This window comes from Ceratotherium simum, chromosome 17, assembly GCF_057802395.1.
Source record: "Ceratotherium simum simum isolate JZ-2026a chromosome 17, ASM5780239v1, whole genome shotgun sequence".
Lineage (NCBI taxonomy): Eukaryota > Metazoa > Chordata > Mammalia > Perissodactyla > Rhinocerotidae > Ceratotherium > Ceratotherium simum.
The window spans coordinates 18200331-18213398 of record NC_141916.1 but is presented as its reverse complement, the minus strand read 5'-3'; the positions used below and the strand labels follow the sequence as shown (position 1 = coordinate 18213398).

The window sequence follows — 13068 nt, the reverse complement described above, 5'->3', positions numbered from 1 at the left end:
CAAAAAATTTGCAAAAAGTTTCCAAGATAGATGTATTTCTTGTTCAATTTCCAAAAATAAATAAAGGCTTTCTAACTGAAAGTATTTACATTCCTAAGCTTAAGTAAACATTAAAAAACAAAGTAAAAAAAAAGAGACCTGGCCAGGGCAAGCCAGGTGGTGTAGTGATTGTGTTCACGCCCTCTGCTTCTGTCGCCTGGGGTTCACAGGTTTAGATCTCAGGCACGGACCTACCCACCGCTTATCAAGCTATGCTGTGGCAGTCATCCCACAGATAAAGTAGAGGAAGATGGGCACGGATGGTAGCTCATGGCCAATCTTCCTTAGCAAAAAGAGGAGGTTTGGCAACATATGCTAGCTCAGGGATAATCTTCCTCACCAAAAAAACCCAAAAAAGACAGAGACCTCTCCACTATAAATAGTCTACTGAGTTACATAAAGTATTTTCTATCCAACACTTTCTCAAATTCCAAAGATATTTATTTCCTAAGAACATGTGGACAAGAGTTCACTTCAAACCATTTAGCCTGGGTTATGGCGATCCTGCAAGTCTCCTTAGCTACCATAAGTCACATTTGTTGACTGTGAAACTTCTCAATCTTCTTTGCATCTTGAGCTTGGTCTGTTGTATACACCAAACAAACTAAATCATTTGTTACTTTAATACACAGATTCTCATCAGAACACCTACATTTGAGACCCACATGCATCTTCCAAGGGTCCACAAGGTAAGGCTTCTCAGCTGCATGGCTGACCTTCTCCCAGGTCTGGTACTGTGGCATTATAGGCCAGAGTAGAAAGATACAGGGGAAGAGAATGGCTGGGGCATAGGAGGCGGTAAACCTGATCCACCGACCTACCTCCTACAACCACCAACAGACTCAAATCAATGGAGAAAATATAGATTAAAAAATAAATGATGTTGGGTCAATTGAGTAGCCAAGTGAGGAAAAACACAGATCCATAACTCATACTTTACCCAAGGATATCTTTCAAATTAGGATCAAGGATTTAAATGTAAAAAATGAAACCGTGAGAAAATTCTAAAAGAAGCCGTGAGAGAATTCCTATATAACTTGAGAGTAGGGAAGGCCTTTCCAACTATGACACAAAACCCAGGAGCCATACAAGAAAAGATTAATTCTACTGTTCTCTGTTTAATTCATTTCAATATGGCTATCATCCCAACAACTGTAATAAAATCTATCAAAGGTGACTATTGAGCTCTACATGCCAAATCCAGTAGTCAATTCTCAGTCCTCATTCTTTTCCATCTCACTGTAGTGGTTGATAGTGTTAATCACCACTATTTTCTTGAAATAGAGTTTTCTTCTGGCTTCCAAGTCATCACAATCTGCTAGTTTTCCTTTCACTTTACTGGCTGCTCCTTCTCTGTCCCCTTCCCTGGATCTTCCTCTTTTCCTGATCTTAAATATTTCAGTACTCCAAGACATAGTGCTCATCTATATCTACAAATATCCCCTAGATGGTCCATCCTGTCCCACATAAATGTTGATTACTTGCAAATTTATGTCTCTTGATAACCCCCTCCCCTAAACTCTAGATTCATATAGCAAATTATTTACTTGACATTTCCTGTTGTATGCCCAATACATTTCTCAAAGTTAACACATCTAAACCTAACTTCTTGATTTCCCTTTAAATAGCTACCTCAAGAAACAAGAAAAACCTCAAACAACCTAACTTTACACCTCAGGGAACTAGAAAAAGAAGAACAAACAAAGCCCAACATTAGTAGAAGGAAGGAAATAAAGATTAGAGCTGAAATAAATGAAAAAGAGACTAAAAAGACAGTAGAAAGATCACTGAAACTAAGAGCTGGTTTTTTTGAAAAGATAAAATATCAAAACTTTAGTTAGACTCACCAAGGAAAAAAAAGAGGACACAAATAAACAAAATTAGAAATTAAAGAGGAGATGTTACAACTGATACCATAAAAATACAAAGGATCATAAGAGACTACTATGAACAATTCTATGCAAACAAATTCCACAACCTAGAAGAAATTAATAAATTCCTAGAAAACATACAACCTACCAAGATTGAATCATGAAGAAACAGAAAATCTGAATGACCAATTACTTGTAAGAAGATTGAATCAGTAATCAAAAAGCTCCCAACATCAGTGAGGACCAGATGGCTTCACTGGTGAATTCTAACAAACATTTAAAGAAGAATTAATACCAATCCTTGTCAAACTCTTCCAAAAAACAGAAGAGGAAGGAACACTTCCAAACTCATTTTATGAGGCCAGCATTACCCTGATACCAAAAACAAACAAGGACACCAAAAGAAAACAAAAATCACAGGCCAACATCCCTGATGAACATGGATGCAAAACTCCTCAACAAAATATTAGCAAACTGAATTCAACAATATATTAAAAATATCATACACCATGATCAAGTGGGATTTATTGCAGGCATGTAAGGATGGTTCAACATCTGCCGTTCCATCGATGTGATACACCACATTAATAAAATGAAGGATAAAAGTCATATGACCATCTCAGTAGATGCAGAAAGAGTATTTGACAAAATTTAACATTCATTTATGATAAAAACTCTCAACAAAGTGGGTATAGTGGAAATGTACCTCAACATAATAAAGGCCATAAATAACAAGCCCACAGCTAACACCATACTCGATGGTGAAAAGCTTTTCCTCTAAGACCAGGAACAAGACAAAGATGCCCACTCTTGCCACTTTTATTCATATAGGGTTGGCAGTCCTAGCCAGAGCAATTAGGCAAGAAAAAGAAATAAAAGGCATCCAAATTGGAAAGAAGATGTAAAACTGTCACTACTTGCAGATGACATGATACTATATGTAGAAAACCCTAAAGCCTCCACCAAAAAACTGTTAGGACTAAAAAACAAATTCAGTAAAGTTGCAGGATACAAAATCAAAATACAAAAACCTGTTGTGTTTCTATATACTAATAATGAACTATCAGAAAGAGAAATTAAGAAAACAATCTCATTTTCAAGTGCATCAAAAAGAACAAAATACCTAGGAATAAGTTTAACCAAGGAGGTGAAAGACCTGTACGCTGAAAACTATAAGACACTGATGAAAGAAATTGAAAAAGATACAAACAAATGGAAAGATATTCTGTGCTCATGGACTGGAAGAATTAATATTGTAAAACTGTCCATACTACCCAAAGCAATCTACATGCAATCCTCATCAAAATTCCAATGGCATTTTTCACAGAAATAGAGCAAACAATCCTAAAAGTGGTATGAAATCACGAAAGACCCCAAATAGCCAAAGAAATCTTGGGAAAGAAGAACAAAGCTGGAGGCACCATGCTTCCTGACTTCAGACTATATTCCGAAGCTATAGTAATCAAAACAGTATGGTATTGGCATAAAAACAGACACATAGATTACTGGAAGAGAATAGAAAGCCCAGAAATAAACCATGCATATATGGTCAATTAATATACAACAAAGGGAGCCAAGAATATACAATGGGGAAAGAACAGTCTCTTCAATAAATGGTGTTGGGAAAACTGGACAGCTACATGCAAAAGAATGAAACTGGACCACTATCTTACACCACACACAAAAATTAACTCAAAATGGATCAAAGACGTGAAAGTAACACCTGAAACCATTAAACTCCTAGAAGAAAACATAGGCAGTGACCTCCTTGACATTGATCTTGGCGATGATTTTTTGGATTTGACATCTAAAGCAAAGACAACAAAAGCAAAAATAAGCAAGTGGGTCTACCTCAAACTACAGAGCTTCTGCACAGCAAAGGAAACCATTAACAAAATGAAAAGGCAACCTACCAATTGGGATAAAATATTTGCAAATCATGTATCTGGTAAGGGGTCAATAGCCAAAATATATAAAGAACTCATACAACTCAAGAGCAAAAAAAACCCACTGGTTTAAAAATGGGCAGAGGATCTGAACAGACATTTTTCCAAAGAAGACATACAGATGGCCAACAGATTCATGAAAAGGTGCTCAATATCGCTATCAGAGAAATACGAAGCAAAACCACAATGGGATACCACCTCATATCTGTTAGAATGGCTATTATCCAAAAGACAAGAAATAACAAGTGTGTGGAGAAAAGGGAACCCTGTGCACTGTTGCTGGGAATGTAAATTGGTGCAGCCACTATGGAAAACAGTATGGAGATTCCACACATAATTAAAAATAGAACTACATATGATCCAGCAATTCCACTTGTGGGTATTTTTTGAAGGAAATGAAAACACTAACTCGAAAAGATACATGCACTCCCATGTTCATTGCAGTATTGTTTACAACAGCCAAGACATGGAAGCAACCTAAGTGTCCATCAATGGATGAATGGATAAAGAAAATGTGGTGCATATACATACATACATATATATATATATATATATACACACACACACACAATGGAATATTATTATTATTCAGTCATAAAAAAGAAGGAAATCTTGCCATTTTATGACAACATGGATGGACCTTGAGGGCAATATTCTAAGTGAAATAAGTCAAACAGAGAAAGGCAAATACTGTATGATCTCACTTATATGTGGAATCTAAAAAAAATTAAAAATTAACTCATAGATACAGAGAATAGATTGGCAGTTGCCAGAGGCAGGGGGTATGGAGGTAGGCAAAAAGTGTGACACTGTTAAGAGAGTAAAAAGACAAGCCACAGACTAGGAAAAATATTTGCACGTTACATATTTGATAAATGACATAGAATAAACAAAGAATTCTCAATACTCAATAAGAAAACAACCCAATTTAAACATGGGCAAAAGATTTGAACAGACACCTTACCAAAGAAGATACACGAATGGCAAAAACGCCTGTTAAAAGATGCTCAACATCGTTAATCTTCTGGGAAATGCAAATTAAAACTACAATGAGAGACTACTACACACCTTTTAGAATGGCTAACATTAAAAAGACAACCAATCCAAGCGCCAGAGAGGATGTGGAGCAACTAAATCTCTCATACACTGCCGGGGGCAATATAAAACGGTATAACTGCTTTGGAAGACAGTTTGGCAATTTCTTAGAAGGTTAAACATACACCTACCATGTGACCCATACATTCTCATAGAAATTTATCCAGGAGAAATGAAAACATACGTCCATACAAAGACTTGTACACTAATGTTCACAGTAGCTTAATTTGTAACAGCCCAAAACTAGAAACAACCCACATGTCCATCAATAAGAGAATGGATAAACAAATTGTTATACATCCATACAATGGAATACTACTCAGCAATAAAATCAATGAATACATGCAACAATGTGGATGACTCCAAATAATTATGCTGAATGAAAGAAACCAGTCAAAAAAGTACAAATGATTCCATTTCCATAAAATTCTAGGAGATGCAAACCAATCTCTAGTGACAGAAAACAGAGAAGTGGTTGCCTTGGCATGGGGAGCCCAGGAGGGAGGGATTACAAAGCTGCAAGAGGAAACTTGTGGGGGTGATGGATGTGTCCATTATCTTGACTGAAGTGATGGTTTCACAGGTATGTACATACTTCAAAACTTATCAAACTGTACACGTTAAATATGTAAAGTTTATTGTATATCAATTCCACCTCCAAATAGCTGTTTAAAATGGAATGGATATAATATTTATCAAATATGTGTAAGGTATAACAAATAATGAAACAGAACACTCTCTGTATCCATCACCGAGTTTAAAAAAGTAAATGTAACCATTATTTTTGAAAATTTCTGTGTTCCTTAACCACCCTAAAGCCCCAGCCTTCTTGTTAAGAACATATGCATGTTTGAAACTATTTTCCGAAGGCTTTAGTTTCCCAAACATGAATATTCTGCGGACAATTTTTATGTAAATTAGCTGAATACTGTAGTAGTTGGGCACAATTCGACGTTGAAACTTGCCCTTTAAAAGATGAGCAGCCAAGAAAAGTGACTTAAAAAGAATCCTGTTGTTGAATTATGAACGTCTGAGAGCCTCAGCCCAGAACGCAAGAGGGGAAATTGTTTGTTCACTGCGGTCAGGCAGGCATGGCCCTTCACTTCTTTTTTAAAAAAACACAGGTGGGGAGCGGGGATGGGGACCGGAGCGGGGCACGAAGTAATAAAGAGGCTGGCAGCGGTCTTCTAGTGCGGTGTAGCCACACTCCGCCCATGGATCTTGTTTTCTTGGTAGAGGGCACTGGAAGACCCGTACAGGGCGTCAGCGCACTGTGCATATAAAACTCCAGCAGCAGTCTCCGAACCCAGAGAAGGAGAGGCAGGAATAGATTTGGAATAAGGGGTTGTAGTCAACTTTCCTTCCAAGGAAAAGCTGGGAACCTTCTCATGTTGCTTCATGAAAACTAAGCTATGAATCAGCCTTTGCCAAAGATCTATTAAATGGGTGAAATGGGCCTCTTGCCCATGATTTGATTCAACTGCCTCTTTCCAGCACAGCCAGTTCTTCTTTTCTCTGGAGCTGATTGGCTCGGGAGTGTGGCCAGAAGCCTACCTCCTGCTATTAAAAGAGTCAGGTCTCTAACTGTTGACTGGTTTTTTTCTCTTCTGAGTGATGGCGCTTCCCATCTTCATCCTCCGGCTGGCCGTCTGTATCCTGGCATTTCCCATGTACCTGCTGAACTGTCTCGGCATGTGGAATTGGATATGCAGAATTTGGCTCCCCTACTTCTTTTCGTGGTTCACCGTGGAGTACAATGAACAGATGGCGAGCCAGAAGCGGGAGCTCTTCAGCAACCTGCAGGAGTTTGTGGGCCCCTCCGGGAAGCTCTCCCTGCTGGAGCTGGGCTGTGGCACAGGGGCCAACTTCAAGTTCTACCCGCCTGGGTGCAGGGTGACCTGTATTGACCCCAACCCCAACTTTGAGAAGTTCTTGATCCAGAGCATTGCCGAGAACTGACACCTGCCGTTCGAGCGCTTCCTGGTGGGTGTGGGGGAGGACATGCACCAGGTGGCCGATGGCTCCATGGATGTGGTGGTCTGCACCCTGGTCCTGTGCTCCGTGGAGAACCAGGCGCGGACCCTCCAGGAAGTGTGCAGAGTGCTGAGGCCGGTGAGTGAGGGGTGTGAGGAGGACTGGATAAGTAGCAACCACCACCAAGGGCAGTCCAACTTCAGGTGGATCAAACATTCTAACGTGACTACTAGAGAAGACACGGTTGAACTAAAAATAAAATCTTAGAGTGGGAAAGGGGCTATAAAGGGAAAGATTGATAAATCTGAATACATAAAATTTTAAAACTCCTGCAGAGACTATAAACAAAGTTAAAGTATAAAAGCAAACTTGTAAAAAGTATTTGCCAGCAATGATAGACAAAGGATTAGCTTCCTTCATATTAAAAGACATTACAAATCCATAAGATCAATAGGATTTTTAAATCATGAAAAACACAAGAGAAAAATAAGCAAAGAGCGGGAACAGATATATAAATAAAAACAGCCAATTATATGATAAAAATGCTCAACCTTACTCACAATTAAAGAACAAATTAAAGCAGGATGCTATTTTTACCTTCTATACTGTCAGAGACTTTTAAGGCCTATATGATGTTGGAGTGGGTTTGGGTGATTGGACACCCCCATATACATTGGAGGAAGTGCCCTCTTTAGAAGGCAATTTGATAATATCAGAATTAAAAGTGCACATTCTCTTTATCTAGCAGGAATTTATCCGACAGCTATACTGCACAAATGTGCAACAACTCGTCCATATGAAAAGATATTCATTACGGTATGTGTCATAGGACAAATTAGAAATAACCCCAACATCCATCAACAGCAGGCTGTTCAAGTAAATTGTCACATAATATAAAGGAATTCTGTGCAGCTGTTAAAAAGAACAAGGAAGAGTTATCTATGTTGATATGAAAAAAATCCCCAAGAGATAATGTCAAATGAGAAAAAGCAATCAAAGCAGAGAATGTTATGTAGAGTATAAGCCCATTTGTGTGAGGGGGAAAAGAATACACCTATATATGTATACATGTTATTGGGAATGATAGACAAGAGCTATTAACAGTGGTTACCTCTTGGGAATGGAATTGGACACAGGGGAAGAATTACTTTTCATTTTATACCTTTCTGTATAGTTTGAAATTCTTTACACGTGTATGTCATTTTCATATATTACCTTTATCATTTTCTTAAAAACTCATTTAAAATAGTTTAATTCTAAGTGTTGTTGAACATAAAGTATGGATATCTTAACATTAGGATTTACTATTCTAGGAGAAACGGCTGTTCTGTAATCCCCAGTTTTATTTCTAATAGAGGAACTTCCTCAGGAAGAAAAGGACTTGGAGACAGAGTTTAGAGACAGTAAAACAGTTCTGTCTCTGGCTCAAAGACAGGCCAACATCAAAGCAGTAAATGAAAAAGGTCTGATCCTTATCCCCAAATGCTGGGTTCTTGTATCCTACGACTGGGCACTAATGGGGCACAGTTAGTGGATGTTTTGTCTACAGTGTTACTAATCTCACAACACCCCTGCAAGGCAAGCAATCATCATCTCCACTTTATAGCACTGATAATACTCTTAAGGAGATCATATTCTTGGAAGTCTTCCTTAGCTCCTGCAAAGCACCCACTCTCTGCTGAATGTAACCACGACTGACAACAGACCTGTGAAGCAGGTACTGTCTTCATGTTGGGTGGGGAAACAGACCCAGAGAGGTTATGAAACTTGCTCCAAGTCACACGGCTGGTAGGTCTGACTTTCTTTAATGCAAATATTCTTCTCGCTGCACCACAGTGCTTGTCACTGGGGCTTTTTATCTCTCTGACTTCAACATTTCTACCCCTTTTGCTGGCTGTTCTTTCTCTGCCCATCCCCTAAATATTAGAGCTTCTTTTTTGGCTCTCATTTCACTTATATATGTCCACTTGGTGGACTTAAGTGCCCCCAAAGTTTTCAGTTACCATGCTTACACAGATGGTTTCCATATCTAAATATCTAGCCCAGATCTCTCTCTAACCCCAACCTGCATATCTAGCTGTTTACTTGACAGTCCTCTCCAGCCCTGGGTCTCCTCTCTTCTCTCCTGTCCTACTCTGTGGAAATTCTTTGTTTTTTTTCAATCAGGAAACCCCAAGTTTTCCATTCCTGAACATATGTCTTATACTTACCCATAGAATTTGGGGGAACTCCATCTCTAAACCCCGTGCCTGAGATAGCCAAGACTAGGGTAGCTAGAAGAGGCTAAGAACAGTGGGACAGGCACTATTGGTTTTGGGGGTGATTGTCAGGTCCTTTCCCCCATACTCCCCTCAGAGGTAGACAGGTAGAAAACTTCTGAAAACCCCCTAATAATGTGTAGCCTCTATTGTGTCTATATTTGACCTATATTTATATAGGACTGTCCTGGATGAAAGTAGCAATTGCTAATTCTTACAAGACATTAATTTAAACATAGTATCCACTGATTGCATAAAATACCTAATGACAAAATATTACCATGAATTCAGTAACGCTTTTAGATGATTCAGTATTTTAATTAATCATGTCATTTACAACCTGTGACAATGGTGCAAAAGCAAAAGACATGGTTAGTTAGTCTCAGGCAGTGCTTGGTGTGGATTCAGACTCCCCACGGGTTTGCACAGCAGAGCCTGAGAAGAATTTTCAGATGAATTAAAAAATTTTCTTAAAAAATAAAAGAAGCAAAAAAAATGTAGTTAAATGGCAAACAAAAAATGGGGGAAAACATTCCTAGTATACATAATCTTATGATACTAAAAGCCCTTACTAGTCAGTAAGAAAAAAGCCAGCTCCCTGTTAGAAAACTGATAAAGGACATCGACAGACGAATCAGAAAAGAAGAAATCCAAATAACCAACAAGGTTTAGTAAAAGATGTTATCTCTATTAAGAAAAGCAAAGATATGCATATTATTGTAAATGAAATACCATTTTACCCATCAAGTTGACAAAGATACAGGGGGAAAAGGTATTGATGAGAGTTTAGTGGAAACGGACACTCCCATCCATTGCTGGTATGAAGGTACATTTGCTACAACTTTTCCAAAGGGCCATTTGACAGCCTGTACCGAGAGTTTCAAAAAGGCACAGACTTTTGACTCAGCAATTCCACTTTTTAGCAAGTTATTTGGAAATAGTTAGAAATGGTCACAAAGATTTGTGGATAAGGATGTTCACTGTAACAGTGTTTTGAACAGTGAAAAATTGCAAGTAACCTAAATGAGAATGGTTAAATAAGAGCTGGTACCTTCAGTGTGTGAAATATTGCGTAAAGATTTTTTAAATGTTGTAGAATAATATTCAAATACATAAATAAAATAAAGCAGGTTACAAAACAGAATGTATATTCCAATCCTAGTTTTAGGGGAAAAATACACATTCATGTAAAAGTACACACAGTTGATTGTTTTTCTTCTTATATTTTTCTCTATTTTCTAAATTTTCTAAAATCAACATATTGGGGAGGCAGTATTGCCAGCCTCTGGAGCCAGACCACCAAGGTTCTAAACCTGACTCTGACATTTACAAGCTGTGTGACCTTGGATAAGTTCCTCATTGTCTGTCTGACTCAGTTCCCTCATCTATAAAAATAGGAATGATAACACTACTACTTACCAATAAGTTTCTGGTGAGGATGAAGTGAGTTAACGTGTGATAGGCAGTAAGGATAGCGCCTTGCATGCAGTAACTGCTGTAAGTTCTAGCTATTTTTATGTATTACTTTTATGATCAGAAAATGTAAGTGTTAATTGTTTTAGATTGGCAGGTCTGTATAAAATCTGACAGACGATGAAACCATTGACCAAAATGGTGTCTGAATAAGTTTTAAGTTACCTGTGTCTTCTCCTGAAGTTGGCCTCTGGGGCTACTGAAATCTGAAACTTCAATCATCTTATAAATCTATTTCCCCAAAACTAAAATCCTCAAAAGGTTTTTCTTTTCCCCTCGCAGGGCGGGGCTTTTTATTTCATGGAGCACGTAGCAGCTGAGCGTTCAACCTGGAATTACTTCTGGCAGCAGGTCCTGGATCCTGCCTGGTACCTTCTGTTTGACGGGTACAACCTCACCAGAGAGAGCTGGAAGGCCCTGGAGACGGCCAGCTTCTCCAAGCTGAAGCTGCAGCACTTACAGGCGCCGCTGTCCTGGGAGCTGCTGCGCCCTCACATCTACGGATATGCTGTGAAATAGCGCACACACAGTAGGGAGCTGAATGGCTCAAATAAATTCAGGCCTCAGTTGTACACTTAGAATACTAATTGGGAGAAGAGAAATGTTTTTTTTAGGTCAAGTTGAATGTCATCCCTAAAAGTTTATGTTATAACCTACTTAGCCATTTTCTATTGTCTCCCAGAGAATCAAAAACAGAACAAAACAAACCAGCTTTGAACTCTCCCTTAAAAGGAAACCGTGGGCTTTCATAATTGATAATTATGAAATTGATAATTGCCATTGATAATAATAATTGATAATTGCCATTATCCCCAAATCTTAGTTTATTCAGTAGCTTCAAAAGTTTTCCAACTGTCTTATTTATGTTGTTTTACCCGATAGAGTTTAACTTCACCCCCTCTTTGAGAGCTTGGTGCTAATAAACAGTTAAATCACTCGAAAGAAGACTTTAAAAAGGGAGAAGTGAAAAAATCTTAATAATTCATAAACCGAATAAAGAAATACTAACTCGTTGAAAGTCCACATCTACATAGCACAGATCTTTTGAAAAAGAAATCTGAATCTATCTGTTGTTCTTTGTATCACTGGGCTGGCTTTCAAAATGAACGTACCATGCCGCCACGCCTAGTTCTGCACGGCTTTGTTATGTCTTTTATTCCAGCATTCTTCCAAGGTTTGTTTTCTTGCATTCCAGTCTCGATCCTGAAGATGAGGAGTGTACTTGACGCTTCAGCGTATCCATAAAACTATCTGAGGCAGTTAAGGTTCCTGGGTTCCTTTTCCTTATTATCTAGCATACACTCTGCTGAAGGTAGCAACCTGCAGGCAAAGAAAGGCCCCCTGTGATTAGGAAAACCTTGTATGATTAGGCACAGTTTGTAGGAGCCCCTAAAAACCAGGCAATCTGTGAGCATGTAAAGAAGTAGAAAAGTATTTTTTGGATGATTCTGATCAAATTTCCACTCCTGTCCCAAAATGCCTTCTTTGTTCCTTGCAACCATGGAAACCGCTAAAAATCATCACAAGTGCTTTGCAAACAAACATTAAGTTGGTCAGTCAGAATGTTTAAGAATAGAATTTTCAGCAATAGTTTGTATGTATTTTAATAAATTTAGTGTATTTTCTGAGATGATTTTGCAGAGAGACTTTTAAATATCAAATCAGTCAATAAATTTACATACATTTTAGGAATGGAAATAAAATAAATGGTTTTTCTCTTTGCTGGCTTGGTTTTGTTTGTCTTAATGTCTCTGGGAGGGCTTTACTTCATTGTGGAAAAATAAGCTATTTGAACGCACAGATTTTTTTCTTTCTACAGCCAGATAATGATAAACACAGCTAGATTTTGGAAAAAGCAATTGTGGAAGCATCAGAATGAGTTTTGAAAAGTTCAAGTCCAAAGATCCCATTTGTGAAATCCATAGAGCAGAAAAAAAGGAAGCTTACTGGTCTCTCTTGAACATGAAAAGTTATTGTTATGGTGAGCTTAGGACGCTCATCTAAGGCCTCCTAAGCTATGGAACATGAATCTCCTCCCTCCACAGTCTCCCAAAAGTAGGAACCTCCTTAGTCTGCCCACCTCACTATTGATTAGGTCAGTCTAGTGGCTGAGAAATATGAAAAGCCACAGGTCGACGTGGTGAATTGTTAGACGTGGTAAAATGTTATCAGCATGTTGGAAGGTAAATAGCACTAAAGTACAAAGTATTTGCCACATTCTTATCAACTCCCCCTTGTCTAAGTGGTGCTACAAATAGTATCCTCATTTTCTATAGACAAATCTGAGGTGTAGAGACACAAATAAATGAAGTTTCTTACATTCCACAAGCCACTGAGCAAGTCCTAGAAGCCAAGTCCCAAAACCACAAAACCTGTTCTGACAATCGTCGCTGCTGTATTACCCTCTCCCTG

At 38.4% G+C, this 13068-nt stretch overlaps 2 pseudogenes; one reads left to right on the top strand and one right to left on the bottom strand.

The window, feature by feature from the left end:
• Nucleotides 1-479: 479 nt before the first annotated feature.
• LOC147914735 (signal recognition particle 9 kDa protein pseudogene) lies at nt 480-782 on the bottom strand (annotated as a pseudogene).
• A 5783-nt stretch (nt 783-6565) lies between these two features.
• Nucleotides 6566-12377, top strand: LOC101389976 (thiol S-methyltransferase TMT1A-like; annotated as a pseudogene).
• Nucleotides 12378-13068: the final 691 nt, after the last annotated feature.